Consider the following 22,599-nt stretch of genomic DNA (forward strand, 5'->3'; position numbering starts at 1 on the left):
TTCTTGCACCCAGCTTAACACCCCAAACTCATAGTGCAGGAAATGGATCTGACTTTTAGACTTTTCTTGGAATAGCAAAATGTCTCTTTGCTCTCTCTTGCTGTCTGGAAAAGAGTGACCCTGGGGTGTGAGGAGAAAAGCAAACAGAGTGGTTGGTTCCATGGCACTCTCTCAAAATTACAAATGTGCCCACAAACACAAAATGGTTGATGACCCCTATTATGTCCCCCCCCCTTTTAAAAAGGACATTTTTTCTGTCTCTGCAAACCTTAACGTTCCCCTAAACAAGCTGTTGTTTGTCAGTAACCCCATTTTGGCTACCCAGCCTCTGAGTTCTATATATTCTGAACAATGCATCTTTACAACAATAGACTAGCAAGACCAGCAACCTCGCTTCAGTTGTTTTTCAGGTCCAGGGCGATGGTATTATTACATAGCATCTCTGTAGCACTTTTCGGTGTACGAAATGTTTTATAATTCGCATTTATTACCTCAGAGGCTGGTTAGAGGGAAAGATGCTGACTTGCCCAAGGCCATTCGAGCAAGCTCTGAATATCAGCAGTGATTTGAAGCTGGTCTCTCAAATCGAGGCCCGGATTTCTCTCCACTCTCTTACAATGGCCCTGTTTATTTCAAAACTCCGGATGGTTTTCCTCTTTGCTGAATCTGTAAATAAGTAATTATTTAGTTTACTTATTAAAGTGATACCACACCCTAACTAGGATGAGAAACCAGCTTTACAGGACAATCCCCTTCTCGCATTTCAAATACCTATAGTGTCGCTACCCACTTTCGCGTATCTTAATGCACAAAACAATATCAGTGTGTCAATCTTAAGGTAGAGATGTTTAAGGTCAGGTAGCTGAGGCAGTATCGGTGTTACTCCAGTATCAGTCTTATTCCACTAGGGGTGTGTGCCACAGTGGTCCACGCACTGGTAGCCTCAAGACGTGGTTACTGTAGCACAATTTACGCGGGGTTGCCCTTGTATTTGATCTGGAAGCTACAAGTAGTGCAGAATGCAGCAGCCAGACTGCATACAGGAACAGGGAACAGGGAACGTGTTGCCGCTTTTCTGAGAGAGGTGCGCTGGTTGTCAATTTGCTACCAGGTCAGGTCGAAGGGTCTTGTGGTGAGCCACAAAGCCCTACACCACCTGGCCCTGTGCCTCCTTAAACAAGGGCCTCATTAAATCCAGCTACATCATTCTCAATAAAAAGGAGCTGAGCTTTTGCATATGCAAGAGGAGCGGCCAGTAGCGGCCAGTGGTGGGGCAGCGCAGACGGGGACACTCTGACTGATGCGCCCCCAGCACACCAAGTTCCATACCGCTCCAGTGCCAGGCAGAGGAGGTGCAAGCGGCTGCCACCACAAAGGAAGCAAGAGGCAAAGGGGCTCTGGGGGCTCTCTGCACCTCTCTGGCAGCAGTGGATGTTTAATGGTGACTCTTCCACTCCCTCCAACCGGGCCCAGCTCCCTTGCACACCAGAGCCCAGAGGAGAGATGCGCCACCGCTGCCCCCTCCTTGTCTGCACTGCTTCCTGGGGGCACCCATGTCCTGGATCCCAGGTTTAAAAGATAAGTGAGGCCCAGGTTCAATTCTATGCCTGGCACATCCAATTAAAAAATCATGAGTCACAGGATCGAGACCCTGCCAGTGCTACTGCCAATTTGAGTAGAAAATGTTGGGCTACACGAGCCAACGGTCTGATTGGGTATGAGGCTACATCACATGTCCCTTTATCAACATAAAAAAGGGGTAAAGGACCCCTGACAGTTAAGTCCAGTCGCAGACGACTCTGAGGTCGCTTTACGAGGGGACCAGCGTTTGTCCGCAGACAAACTGTCCACAGTTTTTCTGCATGACTAAGCCACTTCTGGCACAACAGAACACCAAAACCAGAGCAGCGCACGGAAACGCCGTTTACCTTCCCGCTGGAGCTGTACCTATTTATCTACTTGCACTGGCATGCTTTCAAACTGTTAGGTTGGCAGGAGCTGTGACTGAGCAACGGGAGCTCACTCTGTCGTGGGGATTTGAACCGCCGACCTTCTGATCAGCAAGCCCAAGAGGCTCAGTGGTTTAGACCACAGCGCCACCTGCGTCCTTATCAACATACATGTAATAAATAAATACAGAGAAAAGTGACTTCCTGTGTCTTCTACCCTGGTTTATTACGCCATGGTTCCACATAAGGAAAAGGCAGATTATATGAGTCAATAGTTAACTTTTTATTAGCTTCAAATTATTCTAAGGAATTATTTACACAGTTACTGTTGGGCTGTGATCCAGAAACTTCAAAGCTGGTGTAATGCTGCAGCTTCCTGGTTCTTTGCTATGCATGTGGGAGTCCTGTATAGATGCACAGAGAATGCACATGCAGAGCATTTCCCACCATGGAAGAGAACAAGACGTCCTGCTCATCTTGGGCTTTGGAGCCGGCAATTCAAGCTGAATTTTGTTTTTCTACACTATCTTTATACTTTGCAAACAACAGCTAAATTCAGTGCAAACGGAAACAATTCAAAAACGTGATTCACAAGTGTTAAACGAAGAATTGCATTTTCTAAAAGGATTAAGAAATAAGATGAAAGAAAAATGCATCACACCACAGCAATCCATTTGAACTTAATGAGCTGTATTCAACATAGCGCTGAGGATAACATTCCATCAGCACAAGGATCTCTCTTTTCCCAATAAAACATTATCTCCCTCTCCTCCCACCATGTGCCCCTTAAATCTTTTCTGGAGGGTTCCCCTCACCCCTCCAGAGCAGATTTGGGGGTAAGCATGGGGTGGAAAGGGAGGGATCTTGTTGCACTAGCACTAATCCTTTGTGCTAATCCTTGCACTATTGCAAATATCGAATACTGCCCAAACTAAATGTCATAGTGAATGCCCAAAATTTGCCATGAAGCCTGACTCGGTCACTGACACACACACAGCTGTTTTCAATTAGCATTCTAGGCAATTTTTAAAAAAATAACAACATTTTATTGGGTTTTATAAACAAGGACCATAGGAATAATAAATAATACAAATAAATAGACCAAGACTTGCCATGTCATTTGTATACTACTAAAATACCACAATCAATTTGCAGTAATATCTACAACACATGGTTCATGAATAGTGGCCAGTGTATAACTTCTGGGTTCGTGCTTTGGATTAAACAAAAGCAAAAACAAAGGGGAAACAGGATAGAACCCAGGTAGCATTCAACACCGCAGAGCTAAATGCCTCACCAGGAACCCTTGTGATTGTGCTCAGATTAAGTATGAGTAATAGTCGTTTTCCTCTTATGTTACCAATGAAACAATATAAAGTGTTGGGTATATTGATGCACGTGGGAGGTTGGTTCAAAGTGAAGATAACAATTTAAATTTAGATCGAACGAACTGAGCCAAATGCTGTTGGAGAGGATTTTTTTTTTCTGGAATATTGGCATATGTTATGAAATTAAACCACACCAGGATAAAGCCATCTTTCCTGATCTGTCCATGTATCAACCATAGTTTATTTGTTAAACTTTCAAGGAGGGTTGTTTCCCAAACTGTCTTGTACCAATTGTCTATCGCTGTGCCAGAAATGTCTTTCCAGAGTCTGCTTATGTAATGTTTCACTGCTTGTAACAAATGGCTTCTTAATTCTTTATTATGTAAATCCAGATTGTTGTACTGAAATATATTTGAGATAGCTAATTGTTGTTGTTGCGTAATTTTATTAATTTACTGGAATATCGAATTCCAGAAAGGCTGGGGTTTTGTACATTCCCACCACATGTGGAGATATCTACCGAAACGTGATGAGGCGCTAGGATGGATCATTGCCAGTTTCCTAGGAATTAGGTACCACCTATATGAGGGTTTTAGGGTTAATTCTCTATCGCTTGCCGGAATAGACTTAAAGAGAGTTTTTTGTCCAAAGTCTATTCCATTGATCTGTGTCAAGTTCATAGCCAAAATCACATTAGCCTTCTAGGCAACTGAAACAAAATGAAAATTCCGAGGACCAGGCAATGGAAGGTACACATTGAGTTCCAAGCCTGGGGTGTCATCCATGGCGGTAAGTCTTTTGAATGCCAGGCACATGCAGAACCCTACTGATTTTTAGCACACCACCATATGAGCGCTTGAAAAGTTGTTGTGCCAAATTAAGTCGAGGTTATGAGCCACTGGCCTTCATAAATCTACCTCTGTGGTGCCTGGGACTCAACACACACAGCAGGCAACTAACTTGGGAGGTGTCATCCCATCAGTAGCAACAGTGATGACTTTGGTATTCATCAGACGAGGCAGTTTTTTTAAAAGATTTCTTTATAAGGAGGACTCAAATCCACACTTGTTTATACTAGTGCAAATCTGCTGTAATTCCAGTTATATGCATGAAATTACCATCAAAATATGGAACGAGTGCTTCAAGGGAGAAACTCCTGTTGCATTCAGCAGGAGCATCTGACACATTTCTTGGTAGCTTTGCATGACTTGATAATCCTGTCCTCAGTTTCACTTGTTTTGTGCAACCAGTGGGAGGTGACCTGCAAGACAGAACCATAGCTATAATTAGTGGCATTAATTTTATTGCACCTTATATCTGAACATAGCTATGTAGCAACAGCACAGCATTATCAATGCAACACCCTAACGAGATGTGTTCTTTGGGCACTGAATGAGAAGGTTGATTAAAAATAATAATAAATAACTATTTATAGCTGCATGACATAAAATCATGCTTTAAGAGCGACATATTTCAATAATGCCAGTTAATCGTATGATATATAATCTCTCAGCAGACATCCTTTGTTACAATCATTTTTTTTACGACGGTGCCAGTGCATAGGTGCAATATTTTTCAAGACTGTGAGTCAGATTTTGCAGGGCTCTGATACCTGCAGAATGGTTTGGTGAACCAAGATAAAATACGCATTGAAAACATTTGTAGCTTTGAGTTGAAATGTTTTGTAATGACAATATAAGGAACTGATTTACATTTAATAAGGGGAAATATAAAAATAAGATAGAAGGTAAAAAAGTGGTTATAGAAATGCTAAGATGAAAGCAAATATATATGGAAGTCAGGAAGAGGGGCGGGAGGAAGTTGATGCTCTTTTAAGAGCAAGGTTTGAGTTTATTGGTGTATGTATGGATATTGCAATTACAAAAATTGAAAATGTAATAAAAATTCTTAAAATTAAAAAAGAATGTTTAAGATAGAACATATATACATACATAAAGCCCCATGAATTGGCCTGCAAATAAAGCAAATTAACAACTGGCCTTCTAGCTAGGACATTTGTATCATCTGTACAACCTAGGAGCAAGAAACATGCAAAGTCTCCACTGTGATTGCGGTTGGAATACCTTGTGTATGAGAAAATGCTGGTGCGTTTGTGGCTTTCTCGTTTAGGGAGAAAGACCACTAAAGGCAGGGGGCATGATACAGAATTAGTAACGGTGGTGGAATGGATGCAAAAGTGTTTTTCTTTCTCTCATAATACTACAACTCAACAGCGACCCAAGGAAATCAAGAGGCGGCGGATTCCAAGAGGGCGAAAGGAAACACCGTTGACATAGGATTTCACTGCAGGAAACATAACATTTTCTTTTGACATTCTCTCCTCTTCAGGGAGGAAAGGAATTGACCTGAGAACTCTGGAACTTGGAGCTCCAAGGACAGAAATAACTCAACAGGTTTGGAGGGCTGGAGAAGCAGAAAAGCTCAAGGACCAAGAGTTGCATTCCTCTTCATCAGGTGACGGAGGTGAGAGCTCCAAACCTGAAGGTCACACAGGACCAGGATCAGCCTACCTAATGGGGCCAGAACTTCCCCCACCACTGGCCTAAGGATGAAACACTGTCATCCAAGGAGTCCTCTATAGAAGACCATCAAATAAGTGAGCTTCTCCCACTCTGCTGCAGATTACTAAAGAAGGCTAGGCCACTTGGAGCAGCAACTTGGAGCACAGCTGTTGTTGCTGTTTAGTCGTGTCTGACCCTTCGTGACCCCATGGACCAGAGCACACCAGGCACTCCTGTCTTCCACTGCCTCCCGCATCTTGGTCAAACTCATGCTGGTAGCTTCAAGAACACTATCCAACCATCTCGTCCTCTGTTGTCCCCTTCTCCTTGTGCCCTCCATCTTTCCCAACATCAGGGTCTTTTCCAGGGAGTCTTCTCTTCTCATGAGGTGGCCAAAGTACTGGAGCCTCAGCTTCAGGATCTGTCCTTCCAGTGAGCACTCAGGGCTGATTTCCTTAAGAATGGAGAGGTTTGTTCTTCTTGCAGTCCATGGGACTCTCAAGAGTCTCCTCCAGCACCATAGGAGCACAGCTAGTGCTATAAAAGGGCTGTAATAACTTCCTCCTTGCTGAAGCATCTTCAGAGCTCTATGTTCTCCAGGGTACAGTCTTGTGTCCATCCCAAATCGCACCTTGTCTTACACCCTAGCTGAGCCTTGCCACACAGCAGAGCAGGATGAAGAAGGAACGAGGAAGTTGTGTGGGCTGCATTTCCCCTTAGTTCCTCTCCTAGGAAGCTATGTCCTTTGCATACAGGGAAGCTCCCTACTAGGACCTGAATAGAGGAACACAGTTCTGCCTGCATTTTCCAGAGTGCAACGTATTTTGTAGTGCTCGTTTTGTTGCTCTTGGTAGCCTTGCATGATGCATCATTAATGTTCTGATAAGAGGAGCAGATTAAAAGAGACCAACCCGCTTGTGGCTTTGCGGAAAATTGACTCCAAGCTTGGATCAATATAAGACCAATATGTCCAGAAATTAACCAAAGCAAACCAATCAAGTTGGTTTTTTGGGAGCAGCTGCATGCACTGCGGCTCCTGCATTTAATTAATCACGTGCAGTGAAACAGGATTTGCAGATTATCTGCCACACCTCCTGTGCTGTGTAATAGCAAGCATCACGCAAAACTAATCATCGCAATGCCACATCACTTGGGCCACAAATTCCAAGAGCCTTGCTCTTCTTAAGAGTACTCCTCATTTTCTAAATTAACCCCACTTAAGCATGGTAGTTCAGAGTATGGTTCTGTAATGTCACTTTGGGTTTTGGAATATCCTTGCAACATTAAAAAAAAACCCAATTACACTACTGATTGAATTAAGACTATATACGTCAGGATACCAAGGGTAAATATTTGGGCTTCTTTGCTCTGGGGGCATCTAGGAGTAATCAATCTCATAGACAAAACTATATCTATTTTTCCCACCACTTCTATCAAACCTTTTAGCTTATCAAATATATATATATATATATATATATATATATATATATATATATGGTCTCCCCCACTTTAACCTCCCAGCAATCCTGTGAGCTAAAAGACTCATAGTTACTGGGGATTTGAACACAGATCTCACAGTCCTACTCTCAACACACTAAACACTATACACTACACTGGCTACCCAAAGATAAAAATGGGATTTATCTTTTTTAATCACCCTGTACACATTGGGAATAAAACAAAAGTAGGCACAGAAAACTACACTGGTAAATTACTATGCCTAGTGGTTCTGCCAGGGAGAGAATACAAACAACATTGACTAAAGGTTACAAGTAGATTTCCCAAATCAGAATCATTTCTCTGCACATGTTTTGAACTTTGCCCTCAAAATCAAGTTGAGCTGAAGTCACATGTTGTTGAACCATGCACATAGCTGGGAAGCATTTAGATAGCTATCATAAGGTGAATGCAAAATGCCGTAAAAAAAATCTCTGTAAAAAAAAGAAATCAGGCAAACCTACCCTATGACTGGAATAAATTATTTTTCTGTGTTCTTTCTTTTTGAAATAGTGAAGTGGTAACTGCAGATACAGTACAAATCAAGGTTAGGAAGTCACAAAATCTAAATATTCCTAATTTATAACCTTCCATGTTATAGGGAAGAAGCAATGGCATCATTTCTGACATCACTGTTCCACATGGGAAATAACAACTGGCTTGGCAAATTCTCCCACTGATCAACCAATATTAGGAGTGGGCTACATGTTCTGTCGGAATTATTCATTTTATTCATTTAAAACATACCCTGCTCGTCCACAGAATGAGCTACAAAGCAGTTTACATCGCAACAGAACCAAGCATGGCATAATAACAAAATGACAGGACAGAACGACGATACACTAATCTTCAAGTTCCTTTACACCAGGAGTGGTGATTTATGAGCACAACACCCAATGGGGAAGAAGGAGAAGATACATAGCTGAGCATCCGATACACATCTCCCTGGGCAGAATGACTGCAGAGCGCACACATAGCCTTCCTGCAGAAGCGGATTTAGGGCAGCGCGACCGGTTCCTCCACACTGGGTGTCGAGCCCAGGGGGTGGTGCTGGGCACCGCAACTATGACATGATGAATTGAGCAGAACAGAAGGTTAGAGGTGGCGAGGAGAACTGAATTTTGGCCTTGGACACAGGGTGCTGCTGACATCTGAAAGACCAAAGTCTGCCTCTGTTTCCTGGGACAAGGGTTCATGACCCATCCAGGGAGTATTTTGCCCAGCAGACACAGCCTGGACTCAAAAAGGTATCCACAGAGGCTGAAAGCAGCAACTGGCAAGGGTTGGAGATGGGAGCTCCAGACCCACAAAGAGAAAGGGATGAATGTGGTCCATTCATGTTTTGGATGGCTGGGGGGAAATGAGATGGCAGGAGGTTAAAAACCGGGGGAGGGGGAGCTCCCATGATGTTTGTTTTTGCTCATTAATCCTCACGCCCATCTCTCCCTCTCCTTGACCCCTTTCCTCTTCACCCCAAATTGACAATCTCGTACACTCTGGCAGCAGCACCTATCCCATGTGAACTTCTGAAGGCCTGACTTCTCAAATTAAAACAGTTCTAGAGCGCGCAGAAAAGGAAGAGGCACTCCCATCAAACTTCTGTGTCCAGCAGAAGCCAATGTTCCCATAAATCGAAGGAATGTAAGCTACGTTGTTATGTGCTGTCGTTCCTCCCCCCCACCTGCCATGCCCGCCCCCAGCTTTGCCAGTGAAGTGCTAGGGTGAAGCTATGAGAATCTCCCCTGGGAGGAAATTTCGCAACACAGGAATAACTTCTGATAAGACCCAATCTCATGGAACCACTTGCCTAAACCTCTGGTGGATAGGCATATGAAACAGAACTTCTGAAGATTATCAGAATGAAAGAACAGGCTGATGTGAGAAAGGGCAATGCAGAACAAACTGCACACCTACTCTCAAATAATATCATCCCCCAATAACCACAGCCCAGACTTGTTCAGAAACTCAACTGCTATCCCAAGACTGTAACGACAGGAGAAACAGAGCTGAATATTGCAAACGTGTTGGATGTCACCACACCCCAGATTTTCAGCTGCTCCAGAGATTTAACGTTGATGTTAAATAGCACATGGGGCAAGATGGGACCTTGCAGCAACCTGCAAGCCAGCAGCCCTGGGGTGAAGCAGCAGAAAGCACAGTACCGCACTATGGTGCCCAGGAGAATACAATTTCTATCAGGTTCCAATGGCTCTGAGAAGTCCAGGAGAGTCAATGATGTTACTGGAGTGCACTGTGATTTACTTGATAGTGCTCTTGGAGCGCTCTAAAGCTCAATGGTTATTTTCTGGAATCGGAACTTTAAAATCTAATGGAGTGATTTGAACACACATTCTCTGCCTTGGAACAGATGCTTGAAACACCACACTTTAGAAGGCATGGGTCTTCATCTTCAGACATCCTGACCTAGAACTTGCCCCTAGCACACGGAGTAAAAGACCCTAGCTTACATGCCGTGCAGCTTTGAAGGATCTGGTTGTTCTCAGATGTGACATTTGGCGACTTCTTCATACAGGCAACTGGCTGGGGTGGTAGCCAGTCAGTAATGGAAAGGTGGTGAATCCGGCTTGCCAAATGTCACTGGGAAACCCCAGGCATCCTGGACTATTGGCCGTTCTGGCTGGAGCTGATGAGTGGAGGATCCCCAACTCTGCCACAGCGCAACGGTTGGGAGCACCGCCTTGCCACAGGTTGGGGGTTATGCTGCCATCTTTTCAAGCAGCCAACACATCCCCACAGGGAAGAATTATGCAAGGGGCCTGGACCCACCGCCGGCAGCTGCTTATGGGGCCATTAAAAAGCAGCACCCGTTTATTACCCAGCAAACCCGAAACTTCTGCGCACTTAACTTGTGCGTGTTCAGCTTTGGCATAAACAAAACCAACAAGGGGTTGGGCATCTGGGAAAAGGCACTTTGGCAATCCCAGCCTCCACTGCAGCCAGTGTATTTTGACTACACGCGACCTCGGCTTTGGACGCGATCCCTGACTTGCTGCGTTTTAAGTCAGAAGCGGAAGTGCCACGTAGGTCGCCTGTCCTAAAACGCCCCAAGCTGCCCCAGCTGAGCCCTGACTAACCAGGACAACAACCCCTCATTCAGGCCCGGGGCCCTAACCAAGCCACGCGCGAAGCCGGCGCCGTCCACTCTGGGCTTCGTGCCCGAGACAATTGAGGCCTCGTCCTCCTCCTCCCTCCGCCTCTGTCAACGAGCGAGCACCTCCCTTCCTTCCCTTCGGGCCTTTCTTTTGGGGTGGGGTCGCTGCTGCTGCTGCTGCTGCTGCTTTTGGCCGCGGCAGGTTGGCTCGCAGGGAGGGCGGGCGCGCGCGCTAGGGCGCGTTGCGTGCCTTCCCTGCCGAGCCGGGTGCCAGAGGCGCACACGCCTCTTGGCCCCGGCGAGGGACGAGGAAGAGACGGGGAAGGGAAGGGAAGGGAGCGGGCGGGCGGGCGAAGCGCGCCGCAGCTGGAAGGGCGAGTTTGTCAGCGGGGCGGCTCCCGCTCTCTCTCTCTCGGAGGGAGGAAGGGGGGTAATTAGGGGCCAACTTGTGCGAGGCGCCGCCTTCTCGTATCTGCCTCCCGGGGGAAGGGAAGAGTCGGTGCGCGCCCGACTTGTTTGTGCGCCAGGGAGGCAGGGAGGGAGGGAGGCGGAGTGCCAGCGAGCGCCTCGCCTCGCCCCGACCCCGGACTCGGGTTGCGGTGCGCCCAGGCCTCCGCCCCAGCGCGGCGGAGAGGGGACACGCCCGGCCTGCCTCGCCCGCCTCGCCCGCCTGGCTGGCTGAGTGATTCGCGCGCCCCTCCCTGACCCTCCCTCCTGCCCGCCCTCTTAGCTACCCCGCCGGCCAAGGGAGCCTGGCAGAGCGAGCGGCGCCGGCGTCATGTGACAGCGCTGCCTAGTGCCAGGAGCCTGCCTTGGAGCTTGGGGGGGGGAAGAAGAAGAAGACGAAGAAGAGGAGGAGGAGAGACACAGAGCAGAAGGCGAGGGCAGAGGCGCGACGGGCTGACAGACGGACGCGCCGCCGACGGACTAAACGCCCCTGCGGCCAAGCGGCAGAGCGAGAGAGAGAGAGAAACCCCCGGGTTTCCCCCTCGAGGGCGGAAAAAGAGGGAAGGAGGGTTTTCCCCGCTACCAGCGAGAACGACAACAGCAGCGCCGACCCAAGCAGCAAACTTCTTGCGGTGGTGGCGTCGTCGCCTCGGCTTCTCGGACAAGTTAAGAGAGGGGAGAAAAGTAAGTCGCGCGAAGGGAAGGGGAGGAGGCGGCTGTGAGGAAAGCGACGTGTCTGGTGGTGTCGGGGAGAAGGGATGGGGAAGCGGGGAGGCCGGAGGGAAGGTGCTCCTCAAGCGAGGGGCGAAATGGAGAGGCTCCTGGACGCGCGCGCTCTTGCTTGGCGAAGCGGGGGCGCACGCGCCGGCCCGGCCCGGCCAAGGGACTTGGGGGCGCTTCGGCCAGAGTGTTTGTGCAGCTGCAAAAGTTGTGGGGCGGCGGGGGGGGAGGGGTGGTCCTGGGATCTGTCTCCATGACCCACCCCCCCACCCCCGGGTGAGGGGGGGGAGAGACGCCTTGCAGTGGCGTAGCGTGGGTTGTCAGCACCCGGGGCAAGGCAAGTAATTTGCGCCCCCTAACCCGTGGATTTGCGCCCCCTAACCCGTGGATTTGCGCCCCCTAACCCTGACCCCCAGATGTTGCGCCCGGTGCGGCCGGCCCCCCACCCCGCACCCCCCCCCACGCTACGCCACTGACGCCTTGCCATTTGGAGTCGCCGCTGCCCCGTGAGTTGAAGGAACGCCGCAGCTTTGGCGTTCACGTGTGTTTTCCCGATCTGCGGTGGGTGCGTGTCTGCGTGTCTCCCTCTTGCTTTTCTGCTCCCCGTCTTCTGAAACACGACCCGTTCCTCCTGTCATTTGGAGCTGTTGGGGAGGAGAGCCGTCGAACAAAGATCCCATCTGCCGCAGCTTTCCTGAGGGGCTTTTTAAAAAAGAAAACACCTGGAGCTACTGGATTGCTTTCTTTCGACAAGAGTTCGCCGCTCACTAGACTCGGGATGCTTTTCTTCTCCCTCCCAAGTGGGAAAGGACGTTGCTCCGTGTCTCTTTGCGTTCCTTAACGTTATTTTGGGCTTCGCTGCACAGGATGCTCAAAACAAAACATAACATCCTTGGAGAACTGCCATTTAAATAATTAAGGTGTCAGTTGATCAGGGGATTGCTGCTTTTGTTATCTCTTCCTAGGAGCAAGAAAGGGAAAATGAGAAGCATATATCAAGATGTGTGAATTATGTCGGTTTCTAGACACTGCATACCAAGCTAGAGAAGAGAACATAATTGTATAGCTTTTTTGGTTCTGTACTTAGTCAAGTAACATTGATATGCAGTGTGAGTTCTCTTAAGGTTCTACTGTTTGGAGGTTGCCCCACCACCACCACCACCAAAAAAGAAGGGGATAAATCTATTTCAATCACCAGTCTAGTTGCTGTTTGGGGAAGAAAACTTAATGTGCACAACGTAAGTTTGAACATGAAGTCTGTTGCTTTTTTTCTATTACATGCTTGTCTTGACATGGAGATGTCATGTGTATTTTCAGTTGATTTACAACAAGAATAATTGCTTTGCTGAATAACTGCATTGAGCAGCCTGTCCACGTTTTATCTTCAATGGCTCACAGAGAGCAGTGTATACCCATATTATTGTTTTTTTAAAAACACATTCACACACTTTCCAAAGTCATCTAGGTTCTGGAGATAATTTTTTTTAAAAGAGTCTTGTGCATGACTTCAAGTGTGAATAATTGAAAGGGACACCAGCACTAGGCTTCTTTCCTTCCTGAAAGTTGCTTTCTTTGTGCTTAAAACATTACTGCTTATCTTGGATGTTTGTATTAATTTCCATATGGAACATAACTTTAGCCCCAGTTTTTATTTAGGAAATTGTGCTAAAATTCACCAGACAACTCACTTCGATTTTGATTAACATTTAGCTTTCTTCTTACTGCAGCAATTCATAAACTCTCACTTTGTCCATTTTTATTCTTATGCTGAGTTGTCTCTCAACTGAAGTCTGTGTGTAGCATCTCTTGCACAGTTGTGTGTGTGGCCTTTTGTGTGTGTGGCAGGAAGTGCCACAGTTCACAGGGCTCACCTTTGTCTGGTTGTTGGACAAATCGGAACCTTGCATAGATGCAGTACTTTGAAACATTTTGAGTCCACAAAAGTGTTATTTTCTATAAAAGGCAAAAAATTGTGGTGTAACTTTTTCCCCATAGTTTTGAGAACTTTTCCCTTAGCTTGCCGAATGAGTTGCTTGCACGATCCAGACTTGGGTTTGGTTAAGATCAACAATTTGACCTAGGAATAATGTACATCAACCTAACTTTGGCCGCTAGGCTTTAAAATGTGTTGGTCGGTTTTGTAATATGAATGCTTTCAGATAAACTCTTCTCCAATTCCCTTCCTCACCAAAGCAAAGGTATCTAGGCAGACGTTTTGTTTTGACTGAATTTTATACTGATAAACAAAAAATCAAGATAATATCTGAGAATGACAGTTGTGTAGTATGATAAATATTATTATTATTATTATTATTAATAGAAGACCTGCTTGTAAGTGTGCCCTATTATTCTGCCTTCCTGTTTTTGCAAACACCAAAGTTATTATAAACTAGTAACATTCACAGAATGTTATTTCTTTGGCGGAGGGGGCAGACTTGTGCCACCCTAAGGCTGTAATTCTATGTGCATACTCACTTTGGAGAAAACCCCATTGATGTCAGTGGTACTTCTGAGTAAACATTATAGAATTGCACGGTAAATAGAGTTTGTGCCTATTTCTGAAGAAAATTTGAAAACTGATGTTCTGATTAGAAAATGCATGTCTTTTAGGAGCAACCATATCCAAACATGGGTCCAAACAGAGACTAGACTAGTGTTAAGAGGAATCTGTAGCAGCAGGTTTAGTGATTGAGACTCAAATCTGCACTTGGTTGTTATGATGCTTGTCAACAGAATATATGACATCCTTATTCTGCCCTTGCATCAGGCATAGTAGACAGCTGCATGACCTGTTCTACTGATCTAGTTCATAATATGTGAAATATGAATGCCATATAAAGTAGTATAATATGTAGAAATCAACCAGATATAAAATGGGCAACTGGTATTTTTCTGGAGGTTTTTGTGGCCCATCTGTGGGTCCATAGCTATCATGATGGGAGCAAGCCTTGGACACTTATGGTTCCCCTCTCCCCTTTGCTCCCCCCAACTCCAAGAGGAGTTGGAAGTTTTTGCTTTTGATTAACTGCATTTTAGCATCACATCCAGATCTTATAATGTGATTAAACTTTATTTTCTTTCTAACAAAGACAGTTTCATAACCCATGGTTTGAAGTTGGTTTGTTTCAAACAAACCATGGTTAAATTTAAACCACCATTTGTTTGATCGGTCTCAACTTGTCATTTAAATGGAACCAGCATCCAGGACTTTCTGACTCTCATTCTTGTCATTATTGAGCCATGGTTTATTGAGATATCCAAATAAGCTCGTCGTATGTCCTGGTGTTTTTGTCTTACAATGATCTGGCTCATGCAACATGCTAAACTTAGTGCAAATGTATGCCACTTAGTGCAACCACCACTTTGATCCTCCCTGGTTGTTTGCTGCTGAGCTAAGCCATGGTTTGCCTTAGCGTCCCATTAAAACATGGGCTCGTGACCAAGCTCTCATAGGCAAACCATGAGCCATAAACCATAGGACAAACCTTAATTACAGCTCTTGGTTTGTCTGGAGGGAACTAAACTATGAGTCTGGCTTCAGCTGACACACTGAGCCAAGACATGGGTTAGCACAGCAGCAGAAAGACCAGGGTAGCAAAAGTGGCTTCACTCTACTTGCTTGCAGCCTGCAGAACCATGGTAAGCTGTGACTTGAGCTTGCATGTCATGCAAACCAGGCTACTGTCTGGTGCATCAACTTTTATTTTCAATAAATTTTAGGCACTATTATTGGAGCTCCAGATTGTTTGTAGTTGCCTCTCATATTAAGGAGATATTGTACAAGTAGAGAAAGGAGGCTAGAAAGTGCAATAACATAATGGCTGTTTTTGGTTTGGGGGGAGGGGGATACTTTATTGGGAGCAAGAGTCCACCTCAACCCTTGATAACAAAGTTTGTGTTTGCATTTCGGATTTTTTTAAAAAAAGGAGAATGCTTGGGAAGTCCAGAGTTAATTATTCCGAGCTGTCTGGAAAGGGTGGGTGCGAAGGAAATTGCATGTTGTGGTCAGCGTTTGAAACTCCCATTTTTCTAGGCGCATTTTGCAACGGGGAATTTGATTAATGCGAGCCGTTTCTGAGCTCTGGGAGCAGTACTGCGCCTAAGATTTCAGATTAAAACTCCCACTGCTGGAACGAAAGGAGGACCTTTTTCTGCCTCTCCACTTCCAGCCACTCTCTGAGAACTGGAGAAGGGACCCTCATAAGAATATTAGGGGGCCGGGAAGGGGAAGTATGGCTTTGTTGGTTTGCAGCCTTCAGATGAGGACTAGACCATGTGAAAAAGGACTGTGAGATTTTAGCTGCAGTTCATTCATTTTCAACCTTGTATTCTTCTTATAGACATTCGGTTGCGGCACCCATAACCTAGGTTTAAGGTGCCATTTAGCTCCCAGCTTTCATATCTCAGTGGTTATATTGTCCCATATAGATATTAGTCTGGTGTTTGTCAAGGGCAGGTCTGCGATATAGAGACAGGTTGTTTTTTTTCACACCCAGAGACCAAGCACTTTACAAGTTACACCCACTTTGCTTTCTTGTTTGTTTGTTTGTTAAATCCCAGCTGCACATGAATATAGGGGTCAGGGAAGGCCACCCAAATGTTTCTCTGTGCTTTCTTTCCAGCCCAGCCAGCAGAACCGTTTCCTGTTCTTTGTTTCAAGGCTGGGGTTTGCGTCATACATTCCAAGTAGCATATGTGTGCTCTTTCCTGTTTCGGGCTGTTTTCTGGTAGATCAGTAGCCCAGCCACAACCCCTTGTCACTGCCCTACAACTCCCAGTCTCCACCCAGCGAATTATCATGTCTCTACACACTCCGAGATTGCCTAAGCAACCTGTCTTATGTCACAAGGAGCCTGTGTTAGCATTTAAACTCCCACATTCTGTGCCACAGCGCGCAATTAAGGATACTTGCTGGGAGTGGGGAGGTACAGGTTTTTGAGACTTCAGAAAGGGAGGGAAGCAGTGGTGTGAATTGGAAGTAGTTTCACTGAAATGCATGAATGTTAAAAGTTTTTCTTTTTTTAAAAAAAAAGCAGTAAATTCAACATCTGTTCTGGAAGGTTTTTTTTCTAGGAAACATCATAGTTTTGGTTAAGCTTTGCCTCTCCATGGTGGTGATAAAAATGGTACTTAAAATATGTAAAATACATTCAAGTGATCAAAGCCTTTCACATTCATCATTTTAGGCATGATGGGGGAAGCCTAACCCCTACCCAAAGCAAAATGTTTCATAGAATTGGGAAATTAATAGTGTTTGGAAGCACACTATATTTTAACTCCAGAATTTAACTTCTGCCATAAGGCAGTGTGTCATCCTCCCAAACCACTCGTGGAAAATGACTGTCCAGCCTTTTCACTTAAAACCCTAGTAAAACAGATCTCTGTGCACATCATGGAAGTGTTCCTAATCTGCATGTGAAGCAGGGAATTACAATTTCTCTTTGCAATGCGAAAAATCAAGCATTCTTCGTTCGAACGAAATAATGTATCCGATTGGGAATCAAGGTTGCATTCACAAGGGAAAGAGGGAGAAAGAAAATGTTCCAAGAGGAAGTTCAGAAAGAGAACTTTGACCATCTGTATTATTATTATTATTATTGGGACTTACTGCTGATAGATCATTTCACAGCTAACTAGTATTCTGTATTTACCCAGATAAGGCGGTTTGTGCATGGAAGCTGGCTTTTTGCATGCCTAGCATTTCTTGGAACGGGGCCATTGATGTAAATTGGATATACATCTGGATGCAGATGTTAACTACCTGCATGATAACTACTTTCAGGAGGATGCTCATTTAGCTGCACATCTGCAACCACATTCTGGTGCAACTGGTCATGCAAAATGACATGTAATAAGATCTGGATTGGGGCTTATATGGCACAATTAGCCGAAGTTAAATATTCCCTCAGTTCCATTAATTTCAAGCAAGCGTTGCCCACTCTTTCCAACTGAGATCAATGTGGGAAATTTAGTGTATGCAACAACGGCAGCAAGGATACTCATCGCTAAGAGTTGGAAAACTCAAGATCTACCCACACTGGAAGAGTGGCAGATGCAGCTGATGGACTATATGCAACTGGCCGAGATGACTGGCAGAATCCGAGACCTGGGAGAAGAGAGGGTTGAAGAAGACTGGAAGAAATTTAAGATTTATTTACAAAAATATTGTAATTTGGTTGAATGTTAAGAAGGATACTAGATCACAAATAATTGTCCACCACTGAATTAGATCTGAATTTGACGATAAGTGAGATTAAGGAAAATATAAATCTTTTGGAGAACTGCTAGATTTTACTTAAATGAGCGGATATAAGATTGTAAACAAGATGGTAATTTGCTTGGAAAATTTTTTTAACGATGTAAGTGGGAGCGGGAGATGTGAGGGAGTCCAAAGAAGTGACGAAATTATGTTATGATATAAGTAATGTTTATTATTTATGCATTTGTATTCAAAAAACTTTAATAAATATTTATAAAAAAAAAACAATGTGGGAAATTTAGTAACTTTAGGTTGTTGTCCCCATTCTTCTTAGAAATACACTTATGGTATTTTGCATTTTTTCTTCTTCTCAGAAGTACGGATTTCACGAACTTATTTGTGTATATAACAGAAGCTAATCTTTTGGTAAGTTTTTATTTGCAAAAAGGAAAAAAAAAACCCTGCTTTCCTGCAAAGACGTTAGATTTCTGATTGGGTTAATATTAAAATTGTGCATCATGTTAATAAAGACCAACAAAATCATCAGCTGAAATACTGTACCTTACAAGCTGTCAGAGCAGCTCTAAGTTTAATAAGGGAATGTCTGCTTAGTACTGTATATTCTATACAGTGGTACCTCGGGTTACATACGCTTCAGATTACAGACTCCGCCAACCCAGAAATAGTGCTTCAGGTTAAGAACTTTGCTTCAGGATGAGAACAGAAATCGTGGAGCAGCAGCAGCAGGAGGCCCCATTAGCTAAAGTGGTGCTTCAGGTTAAGTACGGACCTCCAGAATGAATTAAGTACTTAACCCGAGGTACCACTGTACTTCCTCTGTGTTAAGGATTGGAATACTAGACTGTAAGCCCTCTGCAAATTCAGAAAATACATGTACTTTAGTCTCCTAGGATCATACCAATTTATGTAGATGGAGGTTACCTATTTAAATACACCTTCCTGCCCTCTCCCCTTTTTAAAAAGAACCTGCTGCTCGTTTTCTATAAGCATTGAAATATACTCAGAGTCGCAAAGTGATTTCATGCTCTTTATTCAGCTCATAGTGGTGAGGAGGAATGAATGAAAGTCCCCTCAAAGTATCTGCTTTATATACATTATTTACACAATGGGCTGCACATGATTGGCTAATTCTGGAATTCTACTGTAAGCCAATCAGGTTGTGGATTCGCTTCTATCTGGAGAATGATTGGGTGGTTCCTGCCAACCAATCATACTGCTGCATTGTTCTAGGACCAATCAGACTGCTACGTTTTGGATCCTATTGTTCTAGGAAGAAGAAGAAGAAGAGTTTGGATTTGATATCCCGCCTTTCACTCCCTTTAAGGAGTCTCAAAGCGGCTAACATTCTCCTTTCCCTTCCTCCCCCACAACAAACACTCTGTGAGGTGAGTGGGGCTGAGAGACTTCAAGGAAGTGTGACTGGCCCAAGGTCACCCAGCAGCTGCATGTGGAGGAGCGGAGACGCAAACCCGGTTCCCCAGATTACAAGACTACCGCTCTCAACCACTACACCACATCAGACTGCTGCAGTTTGGATCCTATTCAACTCAGTACATAACAAGCATATTAAGGAGAAGGGTATGCTAAAAATACTTCGTCCCCCATGTGATAAGCTTTCTATAGGCAAATAAATTTGAGGCAGATAAGCAATGAAGCCTGTGACCCTCGCCTGAATTCTATGCAGGGTAGCCAATCTGGTGCTTCCCAGATGTTTTGGATTACACCTTCAGCTAACATGGACATTGGTCAGGGATGATGGGAGTTAAGATACACAACATCTGGACAGCACTATGTTGGCTACACCTGACTAGTGCCTTCCATAGTGTGGATACTGGTCAGTGAACCAGTTTAGAGTTTAGAAATTTGAAGGCTATCGCCTTGCTTCACTATTTTAATCCACTTAATCAACCATGATATTGGGAAGTAGGTAATTTTGTATATGCTTTAGTCAGGCATAACATAAACATAGTGGGTCGTTTTAATGATCACATATCAACCTGGTCCATCCTTTAATATTACACTGCCATCGCCTTTTCTTTTTAAAAATAAAAATAACTGGACTTTTGTATATTTATTTATTAGGACCGTTCCTGGCAGTGAACTAAAATCAGGCATTTGAAGCTAATGTTTGTAAGTGTAGGTGATTTTGCTATTCATTGTAAGTCAAAGATACATAATTTCTGAGACATACTTTATAATTAAGTAATATATTTTGGAAAGACAGATTATTGTAATAGCCAATGCTTCTAACCAGCAGGAAACTCTTCTGTGTAGCCGGCATTGAAGTTTTGTGTTTTCATTTCAAGGTTTATTGCTTCCAATTCATAATTTGACATTTGGCAGGGTTAAGGAACAAATTTAACTCTTGCCTGTATTAAGGCTACATCTAGTGCCGGGGCTTCCTTATAGGGTTTTTAATAACATTTGTTGATGTATTCCAAGGGTAGCTATCCTAACAGTTATGTAAGCCAAACAGAACGCTAGAAGTGCTGCATATTTTAAATACTAAGGTTAGCCATAATGGAAATTATGTGTGTGTGACTGTCTGGTACATGCGGTGAGCATGTAGTTTAAAAGCCTTGGCACATCAGAGAATGACCAAATTGCTTCTCTGAAGAGAGACGCACAAAAAAGCTTATTTAATCGTTTTTCCATACCCATCATCTTTCTTCCTCCTCTTCCCTGGTTTGATTTTTCGCAATTCACATATATCTGTGTAATGTTCCCTTCTGATTTTCACATCTTGCTCAGATCCAAAAGTCCAAACTCGCATGAATGATTTCACATATTGTTGCGATAGACATACACTTAAGCTCTGTTAAGATCATACAAGTGGTCGTGGGACTGTGAGCTCCCAATCTCCAATCTCCTTCCCATTTACAGCAATTTTTCCTCCTCTTGTCTCCTTAACCACAAGGGTTATATTGATATGTTGGCAGTAGTAGCGGCAGCTTTGCACTGGAGCTGGCTGGGCAAAGGGGACATAGTGTACCAAGAGACCAGCTAGCAGCAGGTGGAGCCACAGGTCACCCTAGGCAGAGCATACTTGACCAGAGGCACACACAAGTACAGCCATACCTCCAGTTAAATATGCTTCAGGTTGAGCGTTTTCGGGTTACTCTCCGCGGCGACCCGGAAGTAACGGAACGTGTTACTTCTGGGTTTCGCCACTCGCACATGCGCAGATGCTCAAAATAACGTCATGCGCAGAAGCAGCGAATCGCGACCCACAGACGCGCAGTCGGGGGTTGCGTTCTACTCAGGATACGAATGGGGCTCCGGAACAGATCCCGTTCGCATCCAGAGGTACCACTGTATACACTTGACACAGACAGCAGTGTTTAAGTGGTGGTGGAGAGGAAGAGAAAAACTAGGGACTGGGTGATGAGAGAGATGGTGAGTCTAGATTAGCAGTGGAGGGGGAGAGCAGCACTAGATTTAGGGGTTGTGCTGGTAGTTCCCCCAAACTGGGCATCAAGACGAAGGGGTGTAATAATAATAATAATAATAATAATAATAATATGCCTATATTGATTCAGGTACCTACTGGGAAGAACCCTAAAAAAGCAACCGTACCCAAAGGAATTCTTGTGAAAATAAGAAATATTTGCGAGGAGGGGGCACCAAATTTTGTCCTTGCTCGGGGCACCATGTTACAAAAGTCCGCCACTGGGGAGGGCAAAGTGTCAAGGAGGTGGTATGGGGCAGAAATAGCAAGACTGGGTGGTGGGCTGAGCTTTTCTGTTCCGTGCCTTTTGGATCGTTTCGGTTCTCTCCCTTCCCTTTGACTTGCCTATTCCTCCAGCTGCTTTCAAGGCAGCCTTTGGCTACGCTCCTGTCTCTTTAACTGCAGCACCAGCAATGTGATTGGTTGAATTAGTTCTGATTGGGCCAGGGACACCATTCTGAGTAAACATGGGCTGGGGCTGGGGTGTGTGAATATTTTGAATTGCTTGCAGTGGATTGGTCGTGCAGATTGCAGAGAATACCTGTGCGTGTAACTCTGTCCTGTATGGCTAGGAAAGAAGGCTGTTTTGAGGGCTGGTGGGTCTTGTCACCCAACCTGAATGCTTTTTTTTTTTCTATAGCAATTTGCAGTGGGTGGGGAGCTGGTTTTTCCTCCTCCTGGAGAGTTACGGGGTTGGGACAGGCCACAAAAATGCAGAAAGCAGGAAAACAGGCAGGGGGAGAAGGAGGGGGAGAGTGGGCTCAATCTGTGCAGTGAAAGTGGAGGACTGGGGGCTGTTGGTGATAACAGCTTCTTTTGCCCTTATAAAAAAACCTTACTGTCTTAAACTAAACCAGGGTTGCTGCTTAAACAGGGTTCAAAACCGCCTTTAAGTCTGGTTTCAAATCCTGGCTAATGTATACAGTGGTACCTCGGGTTACATACACTTCAGGTTACATACGCTTCAGGTCACAGACTCCGCTAACCCAGAAATAGTACCTCGGGTTAAGAACTTTGCTTCAGGATAAGAACAGAAATTGTTCTCCGGCGGCGCAGCAGCAGCAGGAGGCCCCATTAGCTAAAGTGGTGCTTCAGGTTAAGAACAGTTTCAGGTTAAGAACGGACCTCTGAAACAAATTAAGTACTTAACCCGAGGTACCACTGTAATTCAGTTAAGAGGGGAGGGGGAAATTTTCTTCCGAGAAGACAGAAGACACATATGATGCCTAAGGGCCAGGCCCTACAATGATTTATTAAGCATGGCTTAATATGTATGCCTTAGTGCCCAGAGTAAAAATGCAGATATTTCCCTTGTCTAGAAGAGCGACTGATTGATTGTGGGGGGTTTTTAGGGGA

At 44.8% G+C, this 22,599-nt stretch overlaps 1 protein-coding gene across 2 annotated transcripts in view; it reads left to right on the top strand.

Annotated features, from left to right (window-relative positions):
- Positions 1-11,271: 11,271 nt before the first annotated feature.
- Positions 11,272-22,599, top strand: part of KLF3 (KLF transcription factor 3) — a 42,097-nt gene continuing 30,769 nt past the window's right edge. The window contains exon 1 of one of the 2 annotated variants that reach the window (XM_081875919.1): positions 11,272-11,539. The gene's annotated coding sequence lies outside the window, so the exon portion shown is untranslated. Of the gene's footprint in view, positions 11,540-18,181; positions 18,201-22,599 lie in introns of those variants that run through there. The other variant, XM_081875920.1, reaches the window with a different exon arrangement.

Source organism: Podarcis erhardii (assembly GCF_964252035.2).
Source record: "Podarcis erhardii genome assembly, chromosome: 9".
Taxonomy (NCBI): Eukaryota; Metazoa; Chordata; class Lepidosauria; order Squamata; family Lacertidae; genus Podarcis; species Podarcis erhardii.